The sequence below is a fragment of the Phalacrocorax carbo genome, unplaced genomic scaffold (assembly GCF_963921805.1).
Source record: "Phalacrocorax carbo unplaced genomic scaffold, bPhaCar2.1 SCAFFOLD_58, whole genome shotgun sequence".
Lineage (NCBI taxonomy): Eukaryota > Metazoa > Chordata > Aves > Suliformes > Phalacrocoracidae > Phalacrocorax > Phalacrocorax carbo.
The window spans coordinates 278168-292287 of NW_026990389.1; positions in this window are offsets into that span (position 1 = coordinate 278168).

The window sequence follows — 14120 nt, forward strand, 5'->3', positions numbered from 1 at the left end:
GCTATTTCTGTTCTTGACCGTAGATTTAACCCTAGATCCACTTTAGGCAAGGGTTAAGAATAGCTTTCACCCACGAGTTAATCTCTGAAATATAAGAAACAAAAAGGTTAAAGAAAAAAGGTTTGGTTAAATCCAAAAGACAAATCCACAAGGGTGATGTGCAGAACTGTGCTCTGAAATATCACAGCTTCCCCTCCTGAGCAGAGCTTTTAATTATCATTGAAGATTGCTGAAATCCAATTTTTGTGGGTTTTTTTTTTTTAATTACTCAGATGTTATCCAGGAAATAACATTTAAAGCTGATGTCAGACAGTGGAATTGTTTGGGCTGCTTCAGAAACAGCATCCAACATTTGCCAGCAAGCAGTACCAGGTACTACACGAGAGCTCAGGATAGACATCAGTTCTCTTTCATGTGATCTCATTTCCCTGAGGAGCAAAACCTTCATTTAACAAAGCACCGCAGTTGGTTCAATCCTGCAGCAGCACTATTGACCTACTGCGTGAAGAGAAGCTGCTGCAGAGAGAACAAGTCGATTAAAGAGGAGGCAAGCAGCACAGCAAACTTTCAGAGATCGTATGATTTCAAAGAGACTAATCCAATCCTCCTTTGCACCATTTGCCAACAAAAGCTTATGCATGACATGGAACAGTTTCTTCACTTTTTAACCAAAGTCTGGAATGCAAATTTAATTTTTATCTTCTCTTTTGAGAGATCAGTTCAACATTAGAGGAAGACTGCAAAAGTAACTCTTCCAGTTTTTAATTGGCTGCAATTACCCTTGCACTAGTGGTATCCTGAGGCACCGACTTGGGTTAGAGATCCCTCAGTGCCAGGCGCGAGGTGCACTCCTATAAACAAGACAGTGCTACTTCTCCGCTTCCTGAAACAGCTTATACTTCGCCATCGGTTATCGTCCTGCGTGCTGGGGATCACTACAAGACATTCGGGCTCCCTTCGCTGGCCAGAGGTTTGACAGCAGCAGTGAATTTTTATCAATAAAGTTGAATAAACGACACACCTTGGAGAGCACTTTCACTGCGGCCGTAACTCTGCACATACAGCGCCGAGTGTGCCCAGACTCATCCGAGATCGCGCCGTGCTGTTCTCACGGCTTGCTTCAAATTGTTTATGGAGTTCAAAGCAGGGTCTGATGAGCAAGAAGCAGTCTACACATTGACAGCTCAATCAGAGAACGCTTTGTATGGCGTGATCTTCGCAAGATAGATACCAGCACCCTTCACCCCAACCTGAATTAATATGCCGTTGCAGCCTTCGGTCAGGTACGGATGCCTAACTCATTTCGAGAGCCATCAGCTTAACAGAAGGCACGCTTGTTTTGCCCTGGTTTTGAAACCTATGCAAATGTGACCCACAGGGAGTTGTCAAACATCCAATACTTAATTTATGGCACTATAATAAGAGTCAAAATTAAGCTGGATCCAGGGCAAAGCAATGAAAACATGGCTGGGGAACAGTCCTACTTGCATCTGCCTCGGGCGCCTTTATCTGCTACGGAAACACGTTAGCGTTATCCCTGCAGGATTCAGAGGACTCCAACCCACCTCAGCAGTGCACGATTAGAGGCTTTGAAGTTGCAAGAGCTACATGAATGCTAAAGGGAATCTTTTTGTTCATCCTGACGGCGTTCACTGCAGGGATTATTGCTAGAAACACAAATGAGATGAGCATCGGTGTAGCGACAAAGCCTGTAAGAGTCCAATGGCTTTACGTAGCCTACCTGCTAGGGAAGCAGCTCCACTGCCTTACTCACTGCCTGATGACGGCAGTGGCTATCAGTCCTCCCCGCACCAAATCTACACGGCTGTTAAAATTCACTTTTCAGCATTTACCTGACATAAATTTTAGGAGAAGCTCAGGTTTGCTGTAAGCAGCTGACTTACATGGAGATTAAGGATGGCAGTGGAGAGGCAACAAGGTCTGGCAACAGTGCCGTGGCCTCCCGCTGGGGATGAAATGATCTTTCTGCTCCGTGCCCAGAACAGTGTGTGGAATATTCACACAGGTTGTCTGTGGCAGAACCAAAAAAGGAAATCCATTTCTGGTAATCCTACCCGGAGAGGATCTGCCTTACATACAGGGCTCCCAGAGCTGAAGTCCTCTCTACTACAGCAGTGTATCAGACCTCTCGGCAGACTCTAGGCAGGTGTAATGCCTCTGAACAGGCGGCATTAGCTTTCTCCAGTAGGCAAGAAAGAACACAATAAACTTGGTAGCCTGTCTTTAAAAATCCAGGAATCGTGGATCCTAGCGTATTTCCCCAGCCAGCAGCATCATCGTCCTCCTGTTATTCAATGGCAGCACATATAGACCAGCGTGCACCAGCTGGCGTATGGGTGAATTATCGCGGAAAAGCTGGCGTCAAGATGATTAAGAAAACATCATAATCTCCAGTTATCTGTTGTTATTCACTATTAGACAAAGAAGAGCCTTACAGTGATAACTTACGTAGTGAGACATATACAAAACTAAATTAGCTGTCACGCCACAGCTGTTTCATCTTATTCTCTTCAACCTGCTCTGCCAGTTAATCTCACTGCAGCCAGCAGAAAGCAGGACATACACCAGCCACTGCATTACGCTCCTCAAGGGGACAGCGCCTACCAGCTGCCTGTATAGCTTCTCCAGCCTTTTTGCCCAGTTGCACGGGCATGTGGAGCTGGGAAATTTCCTACTCTCTTTGTATGTTATTGAGTTCCTTACCTGACCTCCAAGGACCTTGCTGTCACTCAAAAGCAAAAGCATTTTGGTGTGTGTGCTTCGTTACAGAAAATTATGCTCGGAGCAAGTCCCTGGTAAATCATGGGCGGGGGGGGGTATTATCTCCCTGAGGAGAGATCCCCAACCACTACAACCTGCCCTTCAATTATTAGAAAAGTACTTCAGGGAGGAAACAGAGTTAAACCAAGGCTGCGCCATACATAGCGTGCAATGCTATCAGTCGGGCGTTGCGTTCTCATTTAGGTGATGTCACTTACAGCACAAGTTAAACAAGATGTTACAGAAAATGGGCCTGTCAGGCAAACAAGGATTTCAGGCAATATCCTAATTCTTGAACACAGGCTATTGACAGTGATGCACATACGACCGGAAAGCTCCCTAGCAGATGGGAAACTGGCAGGCTGTTTTGATAGCTGTAGTCCAAGGAAGATTGCCACTGAAAACTCTGACAGTTCTGCAGCAGCATAGACAAACTAAATACGCAAACTGTAAATATAATTAAAAGGACTGGAGCGATTGGTTATCGAGGGAGAACTAGAAGGGTTTGAAAGGTATGTGGGGAAATATTTAGGCTGACACATAGAAGTTGTACAATAACATTAGAATACAAGGATGATGAGTATCAGGAAGATAATAAATTCACAGCGAAATCCACAAGGCTGTTTACTAAAGCTACAGATACACTTAACTAAGATAATTAAAAGCTATAAGCAGACTGATATTTAAAGAAAAAAGACTATAGGAAACAATCTGGCATCAGCAGAGAATGAGTGCTCCAATATAGTTTTTATGGTTAAGCCTTACAGAGGACACGCTGCAGAGCGCAGATACAACGTGCACAGACACACACAGTTGCTGTCTCTCCACACTTACTCGATTTCTACATTTCTAGGTCTCTTGATTCAGCACCAATATTGTCATTCCTCACATGATAGTAGGGCTTGCCTTCCCAGACGACGACGTTTGGCTTTGTCAGCAACGCACAGTCAAACCCCGGTGCGTGCCAGCGGTGGGGGGCCTGCAGCAGCCCGCTCCTGAAGGTCAGCTAAGCCGCGACGGCGCAGGGACGGGGCGACCGAGCGGGCAGCCCCCGCGCAGTGCAGCGGCTCCGGTTTGACACGCGCTGCAGACGAGCGGGTCAGCACAGCAGGCGCTCACGGTGCCCTGCCAAAGCAGGGCAGCCGCCAGGCACGTCCAGCCGGCCTGTTTGCAGAGGGGATGCTGTCAGGTAAAGTAAGCAAGCAATGAGAAATGCTCTGCGGCTCTGCGCAGAGTTTTCTCTTTTAGCTGACAAATGGCAAACTGCTTGTGTGTCCATCCAAGGTGCATATTAATTCGCCTCTCTGTTGTACTACTCATTAAGTATTACTTTTACAGGAGGCATGAAGAGAACGTAACTGAGAGCAGCAGCTATGTCTGACCCCAAGCCCTTCTACCTAACCGAAAGCTCCTCTGAGACCCCTGCAAAGCAATGACAAAGAGCATCCAGTTTGATGGGGGACAGAGACAAGTAACGTCGCTGGGGGTACAGAGGCTGTACAGGAACCGGTGCACTCTTGCATAAACACCAGCAGGGTCTCCTCCCAAACACATGACAGACAGCTGTACATTTTAGCTTCAGTTTTTGTATTCAAGATGAAGCAGCCACAGGCCAACAGCTCATTCAAAGCGTAGTTAACAAACAAAATTTGCCAATATCGCCGCTAAGATTCCCTTCTAGAGCCGGCAGTCACCTTGTAGCTAAATGCATACGTTACCCAGAGGATGCTTTATTTCTCTTACCTCCCAGGACGGTTCCTCATCCCATAGTGCTTCTTACACCTTCTCTCTCAAACAGCTGGCTGAGAGCTTGAAGTTGTTTGCCTTTCTATTTCTCCATGGATACAAAAATCTGTATTAACACTTTATGTCCTAAGCCAGCCTCGAGCATCCCAACACGTGCCTGCTGCTGGAGACTCTGGTTAGTGATATCCTACGCATGGCACACCAGAAATGCTTCCTAAACAAAACAGCATTAAAGTATCTGTCATTTACAATGAAACATTTACTGCTAAGGGAGGCATACAAACAGAAAAATAACCAAGAAGCCTACCTAAAAGACTCTGGTTCTTACAAGACTTAGAAGCCTACCTGTACTCAGGACAAGACTGAAGTAAGTCTGCAGTGGTCTAATGTAAAATGAGAGAGAACACATGGTTGCTATTAAAGGAGTGATCAGCACAATTAAAGTCACCTGTAACACTTAAAGCACCTGTGAACTAGAAAAAAAGGCTGCCTGAGCACCGCACACCTTTATAAAGCATTAGCAAAGTTAATACTTGACAAGATTGTGCATTTGATAAAATTTTAAAATAGGAGTAATGCAAATGCAACATACATAAACTGATTGCTGAAGGTACGTTAAATAGGGACAAAGTACATAGCCCAAGATATAGTTTGCAAGTATGTAAAATAGGTAATTTATGTATTAAAAGCTACACTTCTGGTTTCAGCAGTTTTCCTGCCAAGAGCACGATGTTGAATACTCGCTCCTGCTACTCCCCTACTAAGTCAGAGATTAGGATTCTGAAATGGTCGGGGTGTGGATGTTAGTAACAGGGGTTTAATATCCCTCTTCTGGTTTCTGCTGCACAAGCATAAGGTAACATTATCAATTTTCATGGAACTTTTTGGAGGTGAAATGTAATTAAATGACATATTTAACTGCGTTGTGCGGCAGCACTGCAAATGACTGTTGTAAGAAGTATTGCAATAAATGCCCAGCCACCCCTGAGTTTGCACCTCAGCGGGAGCCGCTCGGTGACACGGAGGATTTAGAACTGCCGCTCCAGCAGTGCTAGGCCAGGAGTTAAACTGGGACTTTATCACACAGGTGAGTAATTCCTACCGTGGAGAGAGACAGACAGACAGACTCACACAGTGATGTTAAAATAACACCACCCTTAGCTTGCAAGGAGTGTGTAGCTTAGTCCTATATAGCCAGTTTAGTGTCTTTGTCTTCTCTTTAAAAGCAGGTGGATGTATTTTTCCTTTGCTTCTCTTCGGTACAAGTCTTATCGCCACAGAGCAGATCAAGACTCATTCCTTAAACCAGTGTGTTCAGTGGACACCCTGTGCTGGGTTTGGCAAGTCTCCCCCCATGCGTGATTGTTTATTCTTGACAGACTGAGACACACTCCAGCCACCGACGGAAATGAATCTGCATTCATATTTCATCTTTCCACTTCAGTAGTTCCCTTTCTACTCCAGGTCACTGTATTTATTTTTAAAAGTAATCAACACGTGTGTCCTTTAATATGTGTTTTATCCTGCAGTACAGAAAATGGGCTTGGTGCCACTGAAGCTCTACAAAAATACTTCTAAAGCTGATTTTCACTGGATTAGTTTTGGAAGCAGGAGCTCTGTGTGGCCAACAGACACTTTTCTGGGTTCCCTATGTCCCTTCTGCTGTCGCAGAGAGACAGATGGCCCTTCTGAGCACCATGCAAAACTCAAGTAAGGGTATGCTTCCCTCAGGCTTCAACTGTTCAGGTGCAACAGTCAAGACTCGGTTCCCTCCGCCTCCCCCTCAACTAATAAGTGACCAGATTTTCCAAACTACTCTGCACCATTTATCCATCCTGGCCACAAGTGTAACAATCCCAGCTGAAGGTACAAAATATTCTGGAAAACTCAGCATTTGTTTAGGCAGCTCCTAGGGATTGCACAATGAGTTTTCCAGTGGTTAAATCTAGGTACTCCTCGTGTGTCAGATTCATTTACAGGGAGATCTTGCTCCCGGTCCAACGAGGCCATGACAATATCAAACAATTCAATGTTAGTCTCAGACTGCACACCATGGCTGTGTATCAGCATTTTGTTGCAGAGATTAACAAAGAATCATGTTTTCACTGAAATTTTGGCAGCATCTTCAATCTGGGGAGACACAGCAGTCATTTTATCAGATCAGACCAGCAAAAAACTAATCTCTTGCCTCCATCAGGCACCAGCCTGGGTTACTTCGGGAAAAAAATGCAAGAAACACTGTCTAGCTTTTAAGACTGCCATCTAATCTTATAATAAAATAGTTCCCTAAGAAACTATTCCTACGTGAAAGCCAATAGCTTTCTACCTAACTGGAGTATATCTTTTATCAGACCTTTGGCAGCCCTTTTTCTCCTCTTTGTGGGTCCCTACTATCTGCCTCTAATCCTATCATCTCTCCTTTCATTTTCCCATCTTCAGCTTTCACTTCGTTACAGTCCTGGCTTTGTGTGCCACTTCCTACTTTTAAGTTATGGCATGGCACTAAGCACGTTTAAATTCCTGCCAGCTAAAACTGCCGAGCGGTGAGCTCAACTGTGAGCCCTCCTGACAAAACTCACCTGTTCGATGCTGGTTTAGGCTGTAACACCTGGGCGTTTGAAAGCTTTACTTTAGTCTCTGTGAGGATCTGATCTTGAAGCGGGCACTCTCTCCTGGCCCTCGGCAGACCCACATCCCCTGCCCTGGTGGCTGTTATTCCGAAGCCTTTCAGAACAGTCTTTGCCCCAGTTCCACTCTGGGCAATGGCAGCAAGTAACTATGGTGAGGCGGTCTCAAGATGCAATGCGTGTGGAAGACGTGTGTGGCTTCGCTCACTGCCCTGCGAGGCTGATAGGCTTCAGGTTCCCTTGGGGGCTGTTTTGCACATTCAGAATTGTCAAAACAAACACCTTCTTTTTCACTGCGTCCTACACTGCCAGCTGCTTCCTGCCTTCCTACTCCACTGCTTCCTCCGCACGCCCGCCAGCCCTCTCTCCCTCTGACTCATGTCCTTGGTAAGTGCCAGTTCTTGTCCAGCCTCGTCTGCTGGTAGCTCTCACCTTCACACGGATGACAGCTTCGTCTGGGGCTCTCAGCGCTCCCCGGCCACTGTAATACATTTCCTATAGCCATGACTCCAAGGATTAAGGGAGAGAAAAAGCAAAGATACATTCTTATGGTAGGCTGAGATACCTGTGACTCTTGTCAAGTGCCTTTACCTTTCCTCAGCTGACATCAGAAGAGTGAGGCATCTCTACTGGAAAGAACCTGAAGATAAAGAGTAACATTATCCCTCATTATCCCTTGCCACGGCCTTTGGCTACTGGAGGGTAGGACGGAGCAAAGCCTGACTGGGAAGAAAATTCTAACAGCTCAAACCAACTGTCCCTCTGGCAATCTCCACTGCCTTCAGCATGTACAACGTGTTTGACATAGGCAGGTACTCACTGGAAATCAGGTATTACAGCACCTCCGTCGAACGCTGCCTCAGAAGGAATGAGTTTTAACACTGGCTTTCCAGGGCCATTAGAAATAAAGACTAAAGGCTAGGAGGAGGAGGAGGCATTTGGATCCTTTTCTTGCACCTCCACAGCATCATTGGAGGGCAGATGATTCTCACATCAGGAAGAAAACTAAGCACCTTAAAGCAGGCAGCTCAGCTTGGCTTTAAGGCAAGTTTGCAACCCTCAGGAAGCGAAATGTTCTTACCTGTAGTGAGTCTGCTCTGGAATTGTTGGGATCACAAAAACCCAGTCACCTGTTGAAGCGGACCCATCCTGTGGCCACACCTCTTCTCTAGGCAGCTACAAGCCCCCTGCTAGATCTCCCTCTTCACTTAAACAAGCTATTCTTTGGTTAAACATTTGCTTTTTATGGACTATCAGCAAACCCAAATGTTTCCCCTTTCCTCCCATACCTCGCCCTTAAAAAACGATAAAAGTTCCTTAATAAAGCTGGCAAGTCCAGGCAACCCCACTAAGCATGAGAATTTTCTTCTCCCCCAGGCATAGCTAACTGGCTTCCTTCAAAGCTTCTGCCTGGACTTCAGTCCTGTTGTTTCTGTCGGTCTCACCCCTTCCAGTAGCACTCTGAGCCTCTGGTGAAGTGCAGCAAAGACATTTGGCCATCGCACTAGACCAGGAAGCAGAGACCCCCAAAGACAACATGACAGTGTTTAACAATACAAACTAAATTTACAGGAGAAAGCAGCTGGTATGAAAATAACTGCATCTGCTTCACTACCAGTGTTCTCCCACTTGCACGCGCTTAGCGGAGATGATGATGAATCACATTTAATCACAGGCTATTAGAGGAGGATCAGACTACACAGTGTGACCAGTTTAATAGGCTGGAGATCCGCATATCTGATGCCCAATTAAAACAATTCTAAAAATAGAACTGCGGTTTTCTTTAGGAGCCTTGCCTCCTCACTTTATCGAGCAAAAAGCAGCTCTGTCTTCCATGACTTCCAGGAAAGCAAAAGGCTAAAGAAAAATAAGTCCCGTGCTCAGCAGCTTACTGTGTAATTCCCACTGAATTATCCCAGGTTACCCAGATTGAGTGGAGGGACGACTAAGAGAGGCTGCTGGCTTGCAGAGGCTTTTGGGGTAAAGAACAGATCATGAACATAATTCTCTAGGATAAGGTATTGCTTAAACACTATGTAGCTGCCATTAACCACCCACTAGGTGAACCATCTCTAGTCATTCCCAATACAAAAACCAGGCTAGAATGTTTACTATAAAAGGAACTGTATTACTTAACCAGCATTTTTCATCAATCACCGCTCCTCTTCACCTCTATGCTCATACCAACATGTGTCTCCTACATCATACCACAAGGCCGTCTTCCTGCAATGCTCTTAAAAATCAGAATGGGGACTCTGTTCCTTTATACTGTGATCCACATTTCATTTCACTGCCAGCTGAATCCACAGAGTTATCCAAGTGGGTTGAAGAAACATCTTTTCACCTGGTTTTACTGTGGAAATATTCTCAGCAAGAACTCAGGTGTCCTCTTTTACTGCAGATCTGTCTGCTCCCAGCTCTGACATAGCAGTTCCAGTGACACGTCCTCTGTGGTGGGTGTCAATACACACAAAGAGCAAGTTCACTCACTGAAAATGTAAACTGTAAAGGCAAAAACCATGAAGAAGTTAACAAATGCAATATCTACCAGGCTGAAGATTAAGAAGTGCTCACAGACCTGCATTTCTTTAAGTGATGTTTTCATTTATCAGGATAGAGAGATTCCTGAAAAAAATGCCTACAACCAAGATTTCAAAAATTAGGTGTCTAAGATTAGGCTCCTAAACCCATACTTAAGTCTTTAAGTAAATGGCTTGATTTTCTTGAGTGTTGAACACACAGCTGCTCAGACCGCCTTCATTAGGAACAGAGAGATGCAAGGATCTTGGAAAACAAGGAATGAAGAAGAAAGTCAGGCCATGTACTAGGGTGCATTATGGTGAGATTCAATAGCTGGCTTGAAGTCAGTGCTTTCAAAAATGGTGACCTTCATCCTTTTTACATCAGTTTCAAACCTCCTGCCCAACACGTAAAACACTGAAAAGAAAATTATACCTGTGAGCGTGAATGCATGAATTTACCTTTCAATTCCATTTAAAAGCATTTTTCATAATAATATAGAAAAGTATTAGTTGTAGGAGAAAACCCACCAGAGTATATGAGCAGATAAAGTCAGATATTAGTACCACAATATGAGCCGAGTCCTGAACAGGTCACATTTGTTCGTTGTATAGAATCCTGACTTTATGGAGCCCTGCTCTGGCTCCGTGGGCAAAGTCAGGCCTACTCGGATTCAGTCACATTCCAAACCTGCGTACATTTAACAGTGCATTTACAAAGGACCTTTCTACAATGGGACTTGACAGCACTTACATTAATCTCTCAAAATTACAGCCATTTTATTACTGCACATTATGTAGTCAGTTTGCATACTAATAAAAAAACTTTTGAAAACATTAAGTTGCACAAAGCGAGATCAACACGACCTTGGTCAGCTATACAGCATTAGGAACAAGAGTCTTTTCATATCAACCTTTGTTTCCCTTATAAATAAAAAGCTTTCTAAGAACCTTTCCAAGACTTTATTGCATTACAGGGAGGATAATTATAGAACTGAGATGAACCCAGTGGCTCTCTTGTAATGGCATACAGCCAGTGCCAGCTACCTGAATGCCAACACCACTTGGCAGGAAACCACAGACATTGTTCTTTCATCGCTTTTTTTTGCCTGCCTCAAGGTAAAGGCCATAGGTGCCTCCTCTGCAGGTCGCAGGCACCCTCACAGGCAGCAGTAACTGGCAGTATTGCGGGCAGGGTAGGAGAACCCAGTACTCAAAGGAGGCCTGCAGAGTGCACAATGTTTGCAAAACCGCAGAAGGATCTCTGAAGAAAAATTTTGCCATAAAGGTTTTGGGATAATGGAGGATTTTTAGGTTTCTTTGTTATTTCAGAATGTATTTCAACAGACACTGCATCTGCATTTTGATGTGAGGACTGGAAGGTAGAAAAGCAGAGATGATGGATTGACTGCTAAGAAAAAACTAATGTCAGGTACAGCATAAATTTGGCTGACCTCGCCTTCCTGTACTCATATTGTGCTACTGTCAGGTGGACAGTGCCTACTTGTTTTAGCTCACTTTCCAAACAGGAATCAGTTTCTACAGATTCTGCAGGTTCTAAACTAAGAGGACTTATATACCCAATGATAAAGGCTGAACTAGGTGAACCTCTAGTCACTAGACAACGGAGGGAGTACAAGGGAAGAGAAGTGCAGGGGAGACGAGCAAAAGATAACTCAGCCAATTATTCTGCAATAGAATAGCAGTGGGAAACTGCCACTTTGTCATTGATGGAGTACTGACACAGGCCACCTAGGAAGGTGGTGAAGTCTTCTTCGGGGGAAGTTAGGAATGAATTAGTAAAACAGCCATCAGGGTTGGTACTGTCATAACTGATCCAGTCTCAGCACAGGTCCCTCAGAATGACAGCAGCAACCCTGAGCCTTTTTTTTTTTGAAGCTAAATGATGCTTTTGACACCCATGGCTACATCAGTAGCATTAGAAAGAATCACAGCTGTTCTGCAAAATATTTTGCAAAAGACAATTCAGCTGCACAAGTGATTAGAGCAAAGAGGAATAGAACACCAGATCTTCTTAGGAGGGAGTAGCCTAGACAGAATATACAAATCCGTAGCCTGGGAAGATGTGGTCTGCCATCTGCACACCTTCAGCCACAGTGCAAAATGATTCCTCAGGTGCTGCAAAACCCCTTTCAGGAGCAGCGCACAGGGATACTTGCTTGGGAAGGAGAGGGGGAGGGAGAGAAAAAGTTACACAAGACGTCTTTGACAAATAAAATTCTGTGGATAACAATCTCACACAACATCACTGGTGGAAGGAATCACTCTGGAGAAGCAGTTATACACCGTGGTACTGTTGTATCTTAGACACGTCCTGCTCACTTGATGCCTTTAGCAGAAGCTAGAAATAATCACAACTCTGAAGGCAGTTTTTATTCCAAGCAGAGTTCTAAAACTTCTTTAAAAAAACATCCACATAAACAGCACTAAAGGTCAGTACCAATCACCTGTCCCTGCTCTGGGGAATGAGGGAAGGGGAGGAAAAGATCAAAATCATTACCTGAATGGACTTATAAGATCTCACCATTTGGAGCTGTTCCAAAGTGCGTCTTAGCCACCAGTTTGGTTGGAAAGAGCAAAGAAGAAATGTTAAAGTTGGAGGAGAATATTCAAACAATTACAGAAAATACAAGTTTTGTTGACTTGTTCGATTGTCATTTGTTTGATGCAAGGGACATAGATTCCAAGCAGCCTGAATGCTGCAGAACAAACTATCTCAATAACCAGCCACTTCCAGCAGCAGCTGTTTCCAATCTAGACAGAGCAGCAGATTTAATAACTTCTTTAAGTCCTCCACTTTTTTCCTACTTCCACTCAGCTGGAACCATAGAAAACAACTGATATTTCAACTGATGCCTAAAGAGGACTTTTGCTCCTTCTCTGGCCGTGTGACAGAACTCCATAACTTTCTCTAACACAGGTTTTTGATGGCATGCGAAAAGTGTGATACCTTAAATAGGTACGGTGCACAACAGCCCCTGCCAGCACCAAGAAACTGTTGTGGTAACACCTTGGTGCAGAATTTGGTGCCACCTGCTGAGAAGCAAATTCAAGCCATGCAGAAAATTTCAATAAATTCTACTCCTTTTACATATCCTAGTGAGGAAGTTTTATCTTTACTTAAGACACAGAGCCAAACCAATGATGCTTCCCTGCATTGGAGGCAGAGCCTCCCAGGGCTGTTTCACCCAGGCACTGCACCTCTGCATGACCTCTAAGTCAGCGGTCCTTAGCAAGACAGAGGACAGCGCAGCTCCAGGGAGGCCCAGGCACAGCTCAGAGCATCCTGCCTCTTGGCTTGAATGTTAGTCTTACTAAAATGCAGAAAAAAAATAACAAAAATAAAAGACCTCTCCCCTTACATTACAAAGAAAAGAGAGAAGCATTTGAAAAGATGGAATTGAACTAGTCAGCGTGATGCTGCTAATTCCTGGGCGCTGATTTTCACAAAGGAGATAAGAGTAGGAGTAGGAATGAGTTTGTCACGGACTCCATGTACCATCTACAGAACAGCATGTGGCATCTCTTGCTCATATGTCAAATGCGTGCCTCTGCAGTATTCCAGGAACAGTTTCTGATCCTTTTTTTTTAAGAATTTAATGCTGACTTTACAAAAGTGATAAATGGATAATCTGTTTACAGAGCAAATCATGAACATACCAATAGAGAACTACTATCGAGCTGTTTAAAACCTACCATAGCTGAATAATGGGAAAAATTATTCTCAAGATCTTGGCCTGAGTTTCAAGGAATCGGCTGTGGTGTTGGGGGCATCTGATTTGCAGCTCTCAATGATTTTAGCAATCACAAACTTTACCTCTATAGTTTGGCAACAGAGCTGGGTCCTGTGATTCTATTACTGATCCTCACAGCTCTAAATCCAAGCTCAACTCCTTTCATAGTATCAGGTTACCTTATCAAATGAATTCTTTACCAAAACCAAATCATTACCTAGTACCAATATCCCCAGACAATTTCAGAATTAGGCTGTACGTAATACACGTCTATATATTGTGTACAAGAGACTTGAAGCACAATGCAAATCTTTATGGCGGTAGGCTTATAGGCAGCTTCTGAGCAATTCTGATAAAGCACTAAGGAAGGATCTGGTACTGTTGTGACCAGCAAATACAGAATTAAACAAAATCAGAGTAATTTTATCACCTCAAATACTGATGTGCACTTGTCACAGAACTCTTCCATCAGTTCCTGGGCATAAAGTGATGTAACAGCAAATGGTATCTCTGTACAGCATATTGCACTGGTGAATTTCACCTCGTCTCACAATTTAACTTTTCGACAAAGGAGCTGTTTGCCAGAGCCATGTGGGTATCATCAAGCGGTGCACGTGGTACAGTAATGGTGTACCAGGTGAATCTCGGGCTCTTGCAAGTCCAACCCCAAGTGTGCAGTGAGTTGAGAAAGC